Here is a 12,673-nt window from a genome sequence, read left to right on the forward strand (position 1 = left end):
AGATACAGAGGGAACAGAGAAAGGCAGAGAGACTGACAGATACAGAGGGAACAGAGAAAGGCAGAGAGACTGACAGATACAGAGGGAACAGAGAAAGACAGAGAGACTGACAGATACAGAGGGAACAGATAAAGACAGAGAGAGACTGACAGATACAGAGGGAACAGAGAAAGACAGAGAGAGACTGACAGATACAGAGAGAACAGAGAAAGACAGAGAGACTGACAGATACAGAGGGAACAGAGAAAGAAGAGAGACTGACAGATACAGAGGGAACAGACAGAGAGAGACTGAGATACAGAGGAAGATACAGAGGGAACAGAGAAAGACAGAGAGACTGACAGATACAGAGGGAACAGAGAAAGACAGAGAGCCTGACAGATACAGAGGGAACAGAGAAAGACAGAGAGACTGACAGATACAGAGGGAACAGAGAAAGACAGAGAGAGACTGACAGATACAGAGGGAACAGAGAAAGACAGAGAGAGACTGACAGATACAGAGGGAACAGAGAAAGTCAGAGAGACTGACAGATTCAGAGGGAACAGAGAAAGTGAGAGACTGACAGATATAGAGGGAACAGAGAAAGACAGAGAGACTGACAGATACAGAGGGAACAGAAAAGTCTGAGAGACTGACAGATACAGAGGGAACAGAGAAAGACAGAGAGACTGACAGATACAGAGGGAACAGAGAAAGACAGAGAGACTGACAGATACAGAGGGAACAGAGAAAGACAGAGAGAGACTGACAGATACAGAGGGAACAGAGAAAGACAGAGAGAGACTGACTGATACAGAAGGAACAGAGAAAGACAGAGAGACTGACAGATACAGAGGGAACAGAGAAGGACAGAGAGACTGACAGATACAGAGGGAACAGAGAAAGACAGAGAGAGACTGACAGATACAGAGGGAACAGAGAAAGGCAGAGAGACTGACAGATACAGAGGGAACAGATAAAGACAGAGAGAGACTGACAGATACAGAGGGAACAGAGAAAGGCAGAGAGACTGACAGATACAGAGGGAACAGAGAAAGACAGAGAGAGACTGACAGATACAGAGGGAACAGAGAAAGGCAGAGAGACTGACAGATACAGAGGGAACAGAGAAAGAAGACAGAGAGAGACTGACAGATACAGAGGGAACAGAGAAAGACAGAGAGACTGACAGATACAGAGGGAACAGAGAAAGACAGAGAGACTGACAGATACAGAGGGAACAGAGAAAGACAGAGAGACTGACAGATACAGAGGGAACAGAGAAAGACAGAGAGACTGACAGATACAGATAGAGAGACAGATACAGAGGGAACAGAGAAAGACAGAGAGAGACTGACAGATACAGAGGAACAGAAAAGTCAGAGAGAACAGATTCAGAGGAACAGACTGACAGATACAGAGGAACAGAGAAAGACAGAGAACAGAGATAAAGGGAACAGAGAGACTGACAGATACAGAGGGAACAGAGAAAGACAGAGAGACTGACAGATACAGAGGGAACAGAGAAAGACAGAGAGACTGACAGATACAGAGGGAACAGAGAAAGACAGAGAGAGACTGACAGATACAGAGGGAACAGAGAAAGACAGAGAGAGACTGACTGATACAGAAGGAACAGAGAAAGACAGAGAGACTGACAGATACAGAGGGAACAGAGAAAGACAGAGAGACTGACAGATACAGAAGGAACAGAGAAAGGCAGAGAGACTGACAGATACAGAGGGAACAGAGAAAGGCAGAGAGACTGACAGATACAGAGGGAACAGAGAAAGACAGAGAGACTGACAGATACAGAGGGAACAGAGAAAGACAGAGAGACTGACTGATACAGAGGGAACAGAGAAAGTCAGAGAGACTGACAGATACAGAGGGAACAGAGAAAGACAGAGAGACTGACAGATACAGAGGGAACAGATAAAGACAGAGAGAGACTGACAGATACAGAGGGAACAGAGAAAGGCAGAGAGACTGACAGATACAGAGGGAACAGAGAAAGACAGAGAGAGACTGACAGATACAGAGGGAACAGAGAAAGGCAGAGAGACTGACAGATACAGAAGGAACAGAGAAAGGCAGAGAGACTGACAGATACAGAGGGAACAGAGAAAGGCAGAGAGACTGACAGATACAGAGGGAACAGAGAAAGACAGAGAGACTGACTGATACAGAGGGAACAGAGAAAGTCAGAGAGACTGACAGATACAGAGGGAACAGAGAAAGACAGAGAGAGACTGACAGATACAGAGGGAACAGAGAAAGTCAGAGAGACTGACAGATTCAGAGGGAACAGAGAAAGTGAGAGACTGACAGATACAGAGGGAACAGAGAAAGACAGAGAGACTGACAGATACAGAGGGAACAGAGATAGTCAGAGAGACTGACAGATACAGAGGGAACAGAGAAAGACAGAGAGAGACTGACTGATACAGAAGGAACAGAGAAAGACAGAGAGACTGACAGATACAGAGGGAACAGAGAAGGACAGAGAGACTGACAGATACAGAGGGAACAGAGAAAGACAGAGAGAGACTGACAGATACAGAGGGAACAGAGAAAGGCAGAGAGACTGACAGATACAGAGGGAACAGATAAAGACAGAGAGAGACTGACAGATACAGAGGGAACAGAGAAAGGCAGAGACTGACAGATACAGAGGGAACAGAGAAAGACAGAGAGAGACTGACAGATACAGAGGGAACAGAGAAAGGCAGAGAGACTGACAGATACAGAAGGAACAGAGAAAGGCAGAGAGACTGACAGATACAGAGGGAACAGAGAAAGGCAGAGAGACTGACAGATACAGAGGGAACAGACAAAGACAGAGAGACAGAGAGACTGACAGATACAGAGGGAACAGATAAAGACAGAGAGAGACTGACAGATACAGAGGGAACAGAGAAAGACAGAGAGAGACTGACAGATACAGAGGGAACAGAGAAAGGCAGAGAGACTGACAGATACAGAGGGAACAGAGAAGAGACAGAGAGAGACTGACAGATACAGAGAGAACAGATAAAGTCAGAGAGACTGACAGATACAGAGGGAACAGAGAAAGACAGAGAGAGACTGACAGATACAGAGGGAACAGAGAAAGTCAGAGAGACTGACAGATTCAGAGGGAACAGAGAAAGTGAGAAACTGACAGATATAGAGGGAACAGGAACAAAGAAAGACAGAGAGATTGACAGATACAGAGGGAACAGAGAAAGACAGAGAGACTGACAGATACAGAGGGAACAGAGAAAGACAGAGAGACTGACAGATACAGAGGGAACAGAAAGACAGAGAGAGACTGACAGATACAGAGGGAACAGAGAAAGACAGAGAGACTGACAGATACAGAGGGCACAGAGAAAGACAGAGAGACTGACAAATACAGAGGGAACAGAGAAGAGACAGAGAGAGACTGACAGATACAGAGAGAACAGAGAAAGTCAGAGAGATTGACAGATACAGAGGGAACAGAGAAAGACAGAGAGAGACTGACAGATACAGAGGGAACAGAGAAAGTCAGAGAGACTGACAGATTCAGAGGAACAGAGAAAGTGAGAGACTGACAGATATAGAGGGAACAGGAACAAAGAAAGATAGAGAGACTGACAGATACAGAGGGAACAGAAAAGTCTGAGAGACTGACAGATACAGAGGGAACAGAGAAAGACAGAGAGACTGACAGATACAGAGGGAACAGAGAAAGAGAGACTGAGATATAGAGGGAACAGAGAAAGACAGAGAGAGACTGACAGATACAGAGGGAACAGAGAAAGACAGAGAGAGACTGACTGATACAGAAGGAACAGAGAAAGACAGAGAGACTGACAGATACAGAGGGAACAGAGAAGGACAGAGAGACTGACAGATACAGAGGGAACAGAGAAAGACAGAGAGAGACTGACAGATACAGAGGGAACAGAGAAAGGCAGAGAGACTGACAGATACAGAGGGAACAGATAAAGAAAGACAGATACAGAGGGAACAGAGAAAGGCAGAGAGACTGACAGATACAGAGGGAACAGAGAAAGACAGAGAGAGACTGACAGATACAGAGGGAACAGAGAAAGACAGAGAGAGACAGATACAGACAGAGAAAGGCAGAGAGACTGACAGATACAGAGGGAACAGAGAAAGGCAGAGAGACTGACAGATACAGAGGGAACAGAGAAAGACAGAGAGACTGACAGATACAGAGGGAACAGAGAAAGACAGAGAGACTGACAGATACAGAGGGAACAGAGAAAGACAGAGAGACTGACAGATACAGAGGGAACAGATAAAGACAGAGAGAGACTGACAGATACAGAGGGAACAGAGAAAGGCAGAGAGACTGACAGATACAGAGGGAACAGATAAAGACAGAGAGAGACTGACAGATACAGAGGGAACAGAGAAAGGCAGAGAGACTGACAGATACAGAGGGAAAAGATAAAGACAGAGAGAGACTGACAGATACAGAGGGAACAGAGAAAGGCAGAGAGACTGACAGATACAGAGGGAACAGAGAAAGACAGAGAGACTGACAGATACAGAGGGAACAGATAAAGACAGAGAGAGACTGACAGATACAGAGGGAACAGAGAAAGACAGAGAGAGACTGACAGATACAGAGGGAACAGAGAAAGGCAGAGAGACTGACAGATACAGAGGGAACAGAGAAAGACAGAGAGAGACTGACAGATACAGAGGGAACAGAGAAAGGCAGAGAGACTGACAGATACAGAGGGAACAGAGAAGAGACAGAGAGAGACTGACAGATACAGAGAGAACAGAGAAAGGCAGAGAGACTGACAGATACAGAGGGAACAGAGAAAGACAGAGAGAGACTGACAGATACAGAGGGAACAGAGAAAGTGAGAGACTGACAGATACAGAGGGAACAGAGAAAGACAGAGAGGATGACAGATACAGAGGGAACAGAGAAAGACAGAGAGAATGACAGATACAGAGGGAACAGAGAAAGACAGAGAGAGACTGACAGATACAGAGGGAGAGAGAATATACTTTTTGGTTCTAGTAAGTCTCTGGTATAACGGTAAGGGGAGGTTAGTGGTGGCCACCCCATGGGCCGTAGAGCGTAGAGCTGCCTGCCACACACACATACACATACACACATGGCACAGTCTTGTGTGAAATTCCATCACCGCTGGGCTGGAATTTAATGTTTCCCTTTAACAGGCTTATGGCGAGCTGTTAACTGGGGTGTTTTCTAAAGATGGCTGGCCAGAGAGATCAGAGTGAGAGACAGACAGGCTTTCCATATCAGCAATCCCCAGGCCCAGTCCAGAGCCCAGGCACACCGACTAGCTAATACCACCATCACCACACACAAACACAGGATGAACCCTGCCAAGATGGAGGGAGGGAGAGAGGGAAGGAGAGAAAGAAAGAGAGAAGTACTGCAATGACTGTTCGCTGACTCCTTCTATGGTCCTGGGGGTAATGAAGCAGCTTCTTGTCCACATCCTGGTTTAACACTAACCCTAACCCTCGCTTCATGTCCACATCCTGGGTTAACACTAACCCTAACCCTCGCTTAATGTCCACATCCTGGGTTAACACTAACCCTAACCCTCGCTTAATGTCCACATCCTGGGTTAACACTAACCCTAACCCTCGCTTCATGTCCACATCCTGGTTTAACACTAACCCTAACCCTCGCTTAATGTCCACATCCTGGTTTAACACTAACCCTCGCTTCATGTCCACATCCTGGGTTAACACTAACCCTAACCCTCGCTTAATGTCCACATCCTGGTTTAACACTAACCCTAGCTTCATGTCCACATCCTGGTTTAACACTAACCCTAGCTTCATGTCCACATCCTGGTTTAACACTAACCCTAGCTTCATGTCCACATCCTGGTTTAACACTAAACGTAGCTTCATGTCCACATCCTGGTTTAACACTAACCCTAGCTTCATGTCCACATCCTGGTTTAACACTAACCCTAGCTTCATGTCCACGTCCTGGTTTAACACTAACCCTAGCTTCTTGTCCACATCCTGGTTTAACACTAACCCTTGCTTCTTGTCCACATCCTGGTTTAACACTAACCCTAGCTTCATGTCCACATCCTGGTTTAACACTAACCCTAGCTTCATGTCCACATCCTGGTTTAACACTAACCCTAGCTTCATGTCCACATCCTGGTTTAACACTAACCCTAGCTTCATGTCCACATCCTGGTTTAACACTAACCCAGGCTTCATGTCCACATCCTGGTTTAACACTAACCCTAGCTTAATGTCCACATCCTGGTTTAACACTAACCCTAACCCTAGCTTCATGTCCACATCCTGGTTTAACACTAACCCTAACCCTCGCTTAATGTCCACATCCTGGTTTAACACTAACCCCAGCTTCATGTCCACATCCTGGTTTAACACTAACCCTAGCTTAATGTCCACATCCTGGTTTAACACTAACCCTAGCTTCATGTCCACATCCTGGTTTAACACTAACCCTAGCTTCATGTCCACATCCTGGTTTAACACTAACCCTAGCTTCATGTCCACATCCTGGTTTAACACTAACCCTAACCCTCGCTTAATGTCCACATCCTGGTTTAACACTAACCCTAGCTTAATGTCCACATCCTGGTTTAACACTAACCCTAACCCTAGCTTCATGTCCACATCCTGGTTTAACACTAACCCTAACCCTCGCTTAATGTCCACATCCTGGTTTAACACTAACCCTAGCTTAATGTCCACATCCTGGTTTAACACTAACCCTAGCTTCATGTCCACATCCTGGTTTAACACTAACCCTAGCTTCATGTCCACATCCTGGTTTAACACTAACCCTAGCTTCATGTCCACATCCTGGTTTAACACTAACCCAGGCTTCATGTCCACATCCTGGTTTAACACTAACCCTAACCCTCGCTTAATGTCCACATCCTGGTTTAACACTAACCCTAGCTTCATGTCCACATCCTGGTTTAACACTAACCCTAGCTTAATGTCCACATCCTGGTTTAACACTAACCCTAGCTTCATGTCCACATCCTGGTTTAACACTAACCCTAGCTTCATGTCCACATCCTGGTTTAACACTAACCCTAGCTTCATGTCCACATCCTGGTTTAACACTAACACTAACCCTAGCTTCATGTCCACATCCTGGTTTAACACTAACCCTAGCTTCATGTCCACGTCCTGGTTTTACACTAACCCTAACCCTAGCTTCTTGTCCACATCCTGGTTTTACACTAACCCTAACCCTAGCTTCATGTCCACATCCTGGTTTAACACTAACCCTAACCCTAGCTTCATGTCCACATCCTGGTTTAACACTAAACCTAGCTTCATGTCCACATCCTGGTTTAACACTAACCCTAGCTTCATGTCCACATCCTGGTTTAACACTAACCCTAGCTTAATGTCCACATCCTGGTTTAACACTAACCCTAGCTTCATGTCCACATCCTGGTTTAACACTAACCCTAGCTTCATGTCCACATCCTGGTTTAACACTAACCCTAGCTTCATGTCCACATCCTGGTTTAACACTAACCCTAGCTTAATGTCCACATCCTGGTTTAACACTAACCCTAGCTTCATGTCCACATCCTGGTTTAACACTAACCCTAGCTTCATGTCCACATCCTGGTTTAACACTAACCCTAGCTTCATGTCCACATCCTGGTTTAACACTAACCCTAGCTTCATGTCCACGTCCTGGTTTTACACTAACCCTAACCCTAGCTTCTTGTCCACATCCTGGTTTTACACTAACCCTAACCCTAGCTTCATGTCCACATCCTGGTTTAACACTAACCCTAGCTTCATGTCCACATCCTGGTTTAACACTAACCCTAACCCTAGCTTCATGTCCACGTCCTGGTTTAACACTAACCCTAGCTTCTTGTCCACATCCTGGTTTAACACTAACCCTTGCTTCTTGTCCACATCCTGGTTTAACACTAACCCTAGCTTCATGTCCACATCCTGGTTTAACACGAACCCTAACCCTAGCTTCATGTCCACACCCTGGTTTAACACTAACCCTAGCTTCATGTAAACATCCTGGTTTAACACTAACCCAGGCTTCATGTCCACATCCTGGTTTAACACTAACCCTAGCTTAATGTCCACATCCTGGTTTAACACTAACCCTAACCCTAGCTTCATGTCCACATCCTGGTTTAACACTAACCCTAACCCTCGCTTAATGTCCACATCCTGGTTTAACACTAACCCTAGCTTCATGTCCACATCCTGATTTAACACTAACCCTAGCTTCATGTCCACATCCTGGTTTAACACTAACCCTAGCTTCATGTCCACATCCTGATTTAACACTAACCCTAGCTTCATGTCCACATCCTGGTTTAACACTAACCCTAGCTTCATGTCCACATCCTGGTTTAACACTAACCCTAGCTTCATGTCCACATCCTGGTTTAACACTAACCCTAACCCTAGCTTCATGTCCACATCCTGGTTTAACACGAACCCTAACCCTAGCTTCATGTCCACATCCTGGTTTAACACTAACCCTAGCTTCATGTCCACATCCTGGTTTAACACTAACCCTAACCCTAGCTTCATGTCCACGTCCTGGTTTAACACTAACTCTAACCCTAGCTTCATGTCCACATCCTGGTTTTACACTAATCCTAGCTTCATGTCAACATCCTGGTTTAACACTAACACTAGCTTCATGTCCACATCCTGGTTTAACACTAACCCTAGCTTCATGTCCACATCCTGGGTTAACACTAACCCTAACCCTCACTTAATGTCCACATCCTGGTTTAACACTAACCCTAACCCTAGCTTCATGTCCACATCCTCGTTTAACACTAACCCTAGCTTCATGTCCACATCCTGGTTTAACACTAACCCTAACCCTAGCTTCATGTCCACATCCTGGTTTAACACTAACCCTATCTTCATGTCCACATCCTGGTTTAACACTAACCCTAGCTTCTTGTCCACATCCTGGTTTAACACTAACCCTAGCTTCATGTCCACATCCTGGTTTAACACTAACCCTAGCTTCTTGTCCACATCCTGGTTTAACACTCACCCTAGATTCATGTCCACATCCTGGTTTAACACTAACCCTAGCTTCATGTCCACATCCTGGTTTAACACTAACCCTAGCTTCATGTCCACATCCTGGTTTAACACTAACCCTAGCTTCATGTCCACATCCTGGGTTAACACTAACCCTAACCCTCGCTTAATGTTCACATCCTGGTTTAACACTAACCCTAACCCTAGCTTCATGTCCACATCCTGGTTTAACACTAACCCTAGCTTCATGTCCACATCCTGGTTTAACACTAACCCTAACCCTAGCTTCATGTCCACATCCTGGTTTAACACTAACCCTATCTTCATGTCCACATCCTGGTTTAACACTAACCCTAGCTTCTTGTCCACATCCTGGTTTAACACTAACCCTAGCTTCATGTCCACATCCTGGTTTAACACTAACCCTAGCTTCATGTCCACATCCTGGTTTAACACTAACCCTAGCTTCTTGTTCACATCCTGGTTTAACACTCACCCTAGCTTCATGTCCACATCCTGGTTTAACACTAACACTAACCTTAGCTTCATGTCCACATGCTGGTTTAACACTAACCCTAACTTCATGTCCACATCCTGGTTTAACACTAACCCTAGCTTCTTGTCCACATCCTGGTTTACATTTACATTTACATTTAAGTCATTTAGCAGACGCTCTTATCCAGAGCGACTTACAAATTGGTGCATTCACCTTATGACATCCAGTGGAACAGACACTTTACAATAGTGCATCTAAATCTTTTAAGGGGGGATTAGTTTATCCTATCCTAGGTATTCCTTAAAGAGGTGGGGTTTCAGGTGTCTCCGGAAGGTGGTGATTGACTCCGCTGTCCTGGCGTCGTGAGGGAGTGTGTTCCACCATTGGGGAGCCAGAGCAGCGAACAGTTTTGACTGGGCTGAGCGGGAACTGTACTTCCTCAGTGGTAGGGAGGCGAGCAGGCCAGAGGTGGATGAACGCAGTGCCCTTGTTTGGGTGTAGGGACTGATCAGAGCCTGGAGGTACTGAGGTGCCGTTCCCCTCACAGCTCCGTAGGCAAGCACCATGGTCTTGTAGCGGATGCGAGCTTCAACTGGAAGCCAGTGGAGAGAGCGGAGGAGCGGGGTGACGTGAGAGAACTTGGGAAGGTTGAACACCAGACGGGCTGCAGCGTTCTGGATGAGTTGTAGGGGTTTAATGGCACAGGCAGGGAGCCCAGCCAACAGCGAGTTGCAGTAATCCAGACGGGAGATGACAAGTGCCTGGATTAGGACCTGCGCCGCTTCCTGTGTGAGGCAGGGTCGTACTCTGCGGATGTTGTAGAGCATGAACCTACAGGAACGGGCTACCGCCTTGATGTTAGTTGAGAACGACAGGGTGTTGTCCAGGATCACGCCAAGGTTCTTAGCGCTCTGGGAGGAGGACACAATGGAGTTGTCAACCGTGATGGCGAGATCATGGAACGGGCAGTCCTTCCCGGGAGGAAGAGCAGCTCCGTCTTGCCGAGGTTCAGCTTGAGGTGGTGATCCGTCATCCACACTGATATGTCTGCCAGACATGCAGAGATGCGATTCACCACCTGGTCATCAGAAGGAGGAAAGGAGAAGATTAATTGTGTGTCGTCTGCATAGCAATGATAGGAGAGACCATGTGAGGTTATGACAGAGCCAAGTGACTTGGTGTATAGCGAGAATAGGAGAGGGCCTAGAACAGAGCCCTGGGGACACCAGTGGTGAGAGCGCGTGGTGAGGAGACAGATTCTCGCCACGCCACCTGGTAGGAGCGACCTGTCAGGTAGGACGCAATCCAAGCGTGGGCCGCGCCGGAGATGCCCAACTCGGAGAGGGTGGAGAGGAGGATCTGATGGTTCACAGTATCGAAGGCAGCCGATAGGTCTAGAAGGATGAGAGCAGAGGAGAGAGAGTTAGCTTTAGCGGTGCGGAGCGCCTCCGTGATACAGAGAAGAGCAGTCTCAGTTGAATGACTAGTCTTGAAACCTGACTGATTTGGATCAAGAAGGTCATTCTGAGAGAGATAGCGGGAGAGCTGGCCAAGGACGGCACGTTCAAGAGTTTTGGAGAGAAAAGAAAGAAGGGATACTGGTCTGTAATTGTTGACATCGGAGGGATCGAGTGTAGGTTTTTTCAGAAGGGGTGCAACTCTCGCTCTCTTGAAGACGGAAGGGACGTAGCCAGCGGTCAGGGATGAGTTGATGAGCGAGGTGAGGTAAGGGAGAAGGTCTCCGGAAATGGTCTGGAGAAGAGAGGAGGGGATAGGGTCGAGAGGGCAGGTTGTTGGGCGGCCGGCCGTCACAAGACGCGAGATTTCATCTGGAGAGAGAGGGGAGAAAGAGGTCAGAGCACCGGGTAGGGCAGTGTGAGCAGAACCAGCGGTGTCGTTTGACTTAGCAAACGAGGATCGGATGTCGTCGACCTTCTTTTCAAAATGGTTGACGAAGTCATCTGCAGAGAGGGAGGAGGGGGAGGGGGAGGAGGATTCAGGAGGGAGGAGAAGGTGGCAAAGAGCTTCCTAGGGTTAGAGGCAGATGCTTGGAATTTAGAGTGGTAGAAAGTGGCTTTAGCAGCAGAGACAGAGGAGGAAAATGTAGAGAGGAGGGAGCGAAAGGATGCCAGGTCCGCAGGGAGGCGAGTTTTCCTCCATTTCCGCTCGGCTGCCCGGAGCCCTGTTCTGTGAGCTCGCAATGAGTCGTCGAGCCACGGAGCGGGAGGGGAGGACCGAGCCGGCCTGGAAGATAGGGGACATAGAGAGTCAAAGGATGCAGAAAGGGAGGAGAGGAGGGTTGAGGAGGCAGAATCAGGAGATAGGTTGGAGAAGGTTTGAGCAGAGGGAAGAGATGATAGGATGGAAGAGGAGAGCGTAGCGGGGGAGAGAGAGCGAAGGTTGGGACGGCGCGATACCATCCGAGTAGGGGCAGTGTGGGAAGTGTTGGATGAGAGCGAGAGCGAGAGGGAAAAGGATACAAGGTAGTGGTCGGAGACTTGGAGGGGAGTTGCAATGAGGTTAGTGGAAGAACAGCATCTAGTAAAGATGAGGTCGAGCGTATTGCCTGCCTTGTGAATAGGGGGGGAAGGTGAGAGGGTGAGGTCAAAAGAGGAAAGGAGTGGAAAGAAGGAGGCAGAGAGGAATGAGTCAAAGGTAGACGTGGGGAGGTTAAAGTCGCCCAGAACTGTGAGAGGTGAGCCGTCCTCAGGAAAGGAGCTTATCAAGGCATCAAGCTCATTGATGAACTCTCCGAGGGGACCTGGAGGGCGATAAATGATAAGGATGTTAAGCTTGAAAGGGCTGGTAACTGTGACAGCATGAAATTCAAAGGAGGCGATAGACAGATGGGTAAGGGAGAAAGAGAGAATGACCACTTGGGAGAGATGAGGATCCCGGTGCCACCACCCCGCTGACCAGAAGCTCTCGGGGTGTGCGAGAACACGTGGGAGGACGAAGAGAGAGCAGTAGGAGTAGCAGTGTTATCTGTGGTGATCCATGTTTCCGTCAGTGCCAAGAAGTCGAGGGACTGGAGGGAGGCATAGGCTGAGATGAACTCTGCCTTGTTGGCCGCAGATCGGCAGTTCCAGAGGCTACCGGAGACCTGGAACTCCACGTGGGTCGTGCGCGCTGGGACCACCAGATTAGGGA

This window comes from Oncorhynchus keta, chromosome 9 (assembly GCF_023373465.1).
Source record: "Oncorhynchus keta strain PuntledgeMale-10-30-2019 chromosome 9, Oket_V2, whole genome shotgun sequence".
NCBI classification, from domain to species: Eukaryota; Metazoa; Chordata; class Actinopteri; order Salmoniformes; family Salmonidae; genus Oncorhynchus; species Oncorhynchus keta.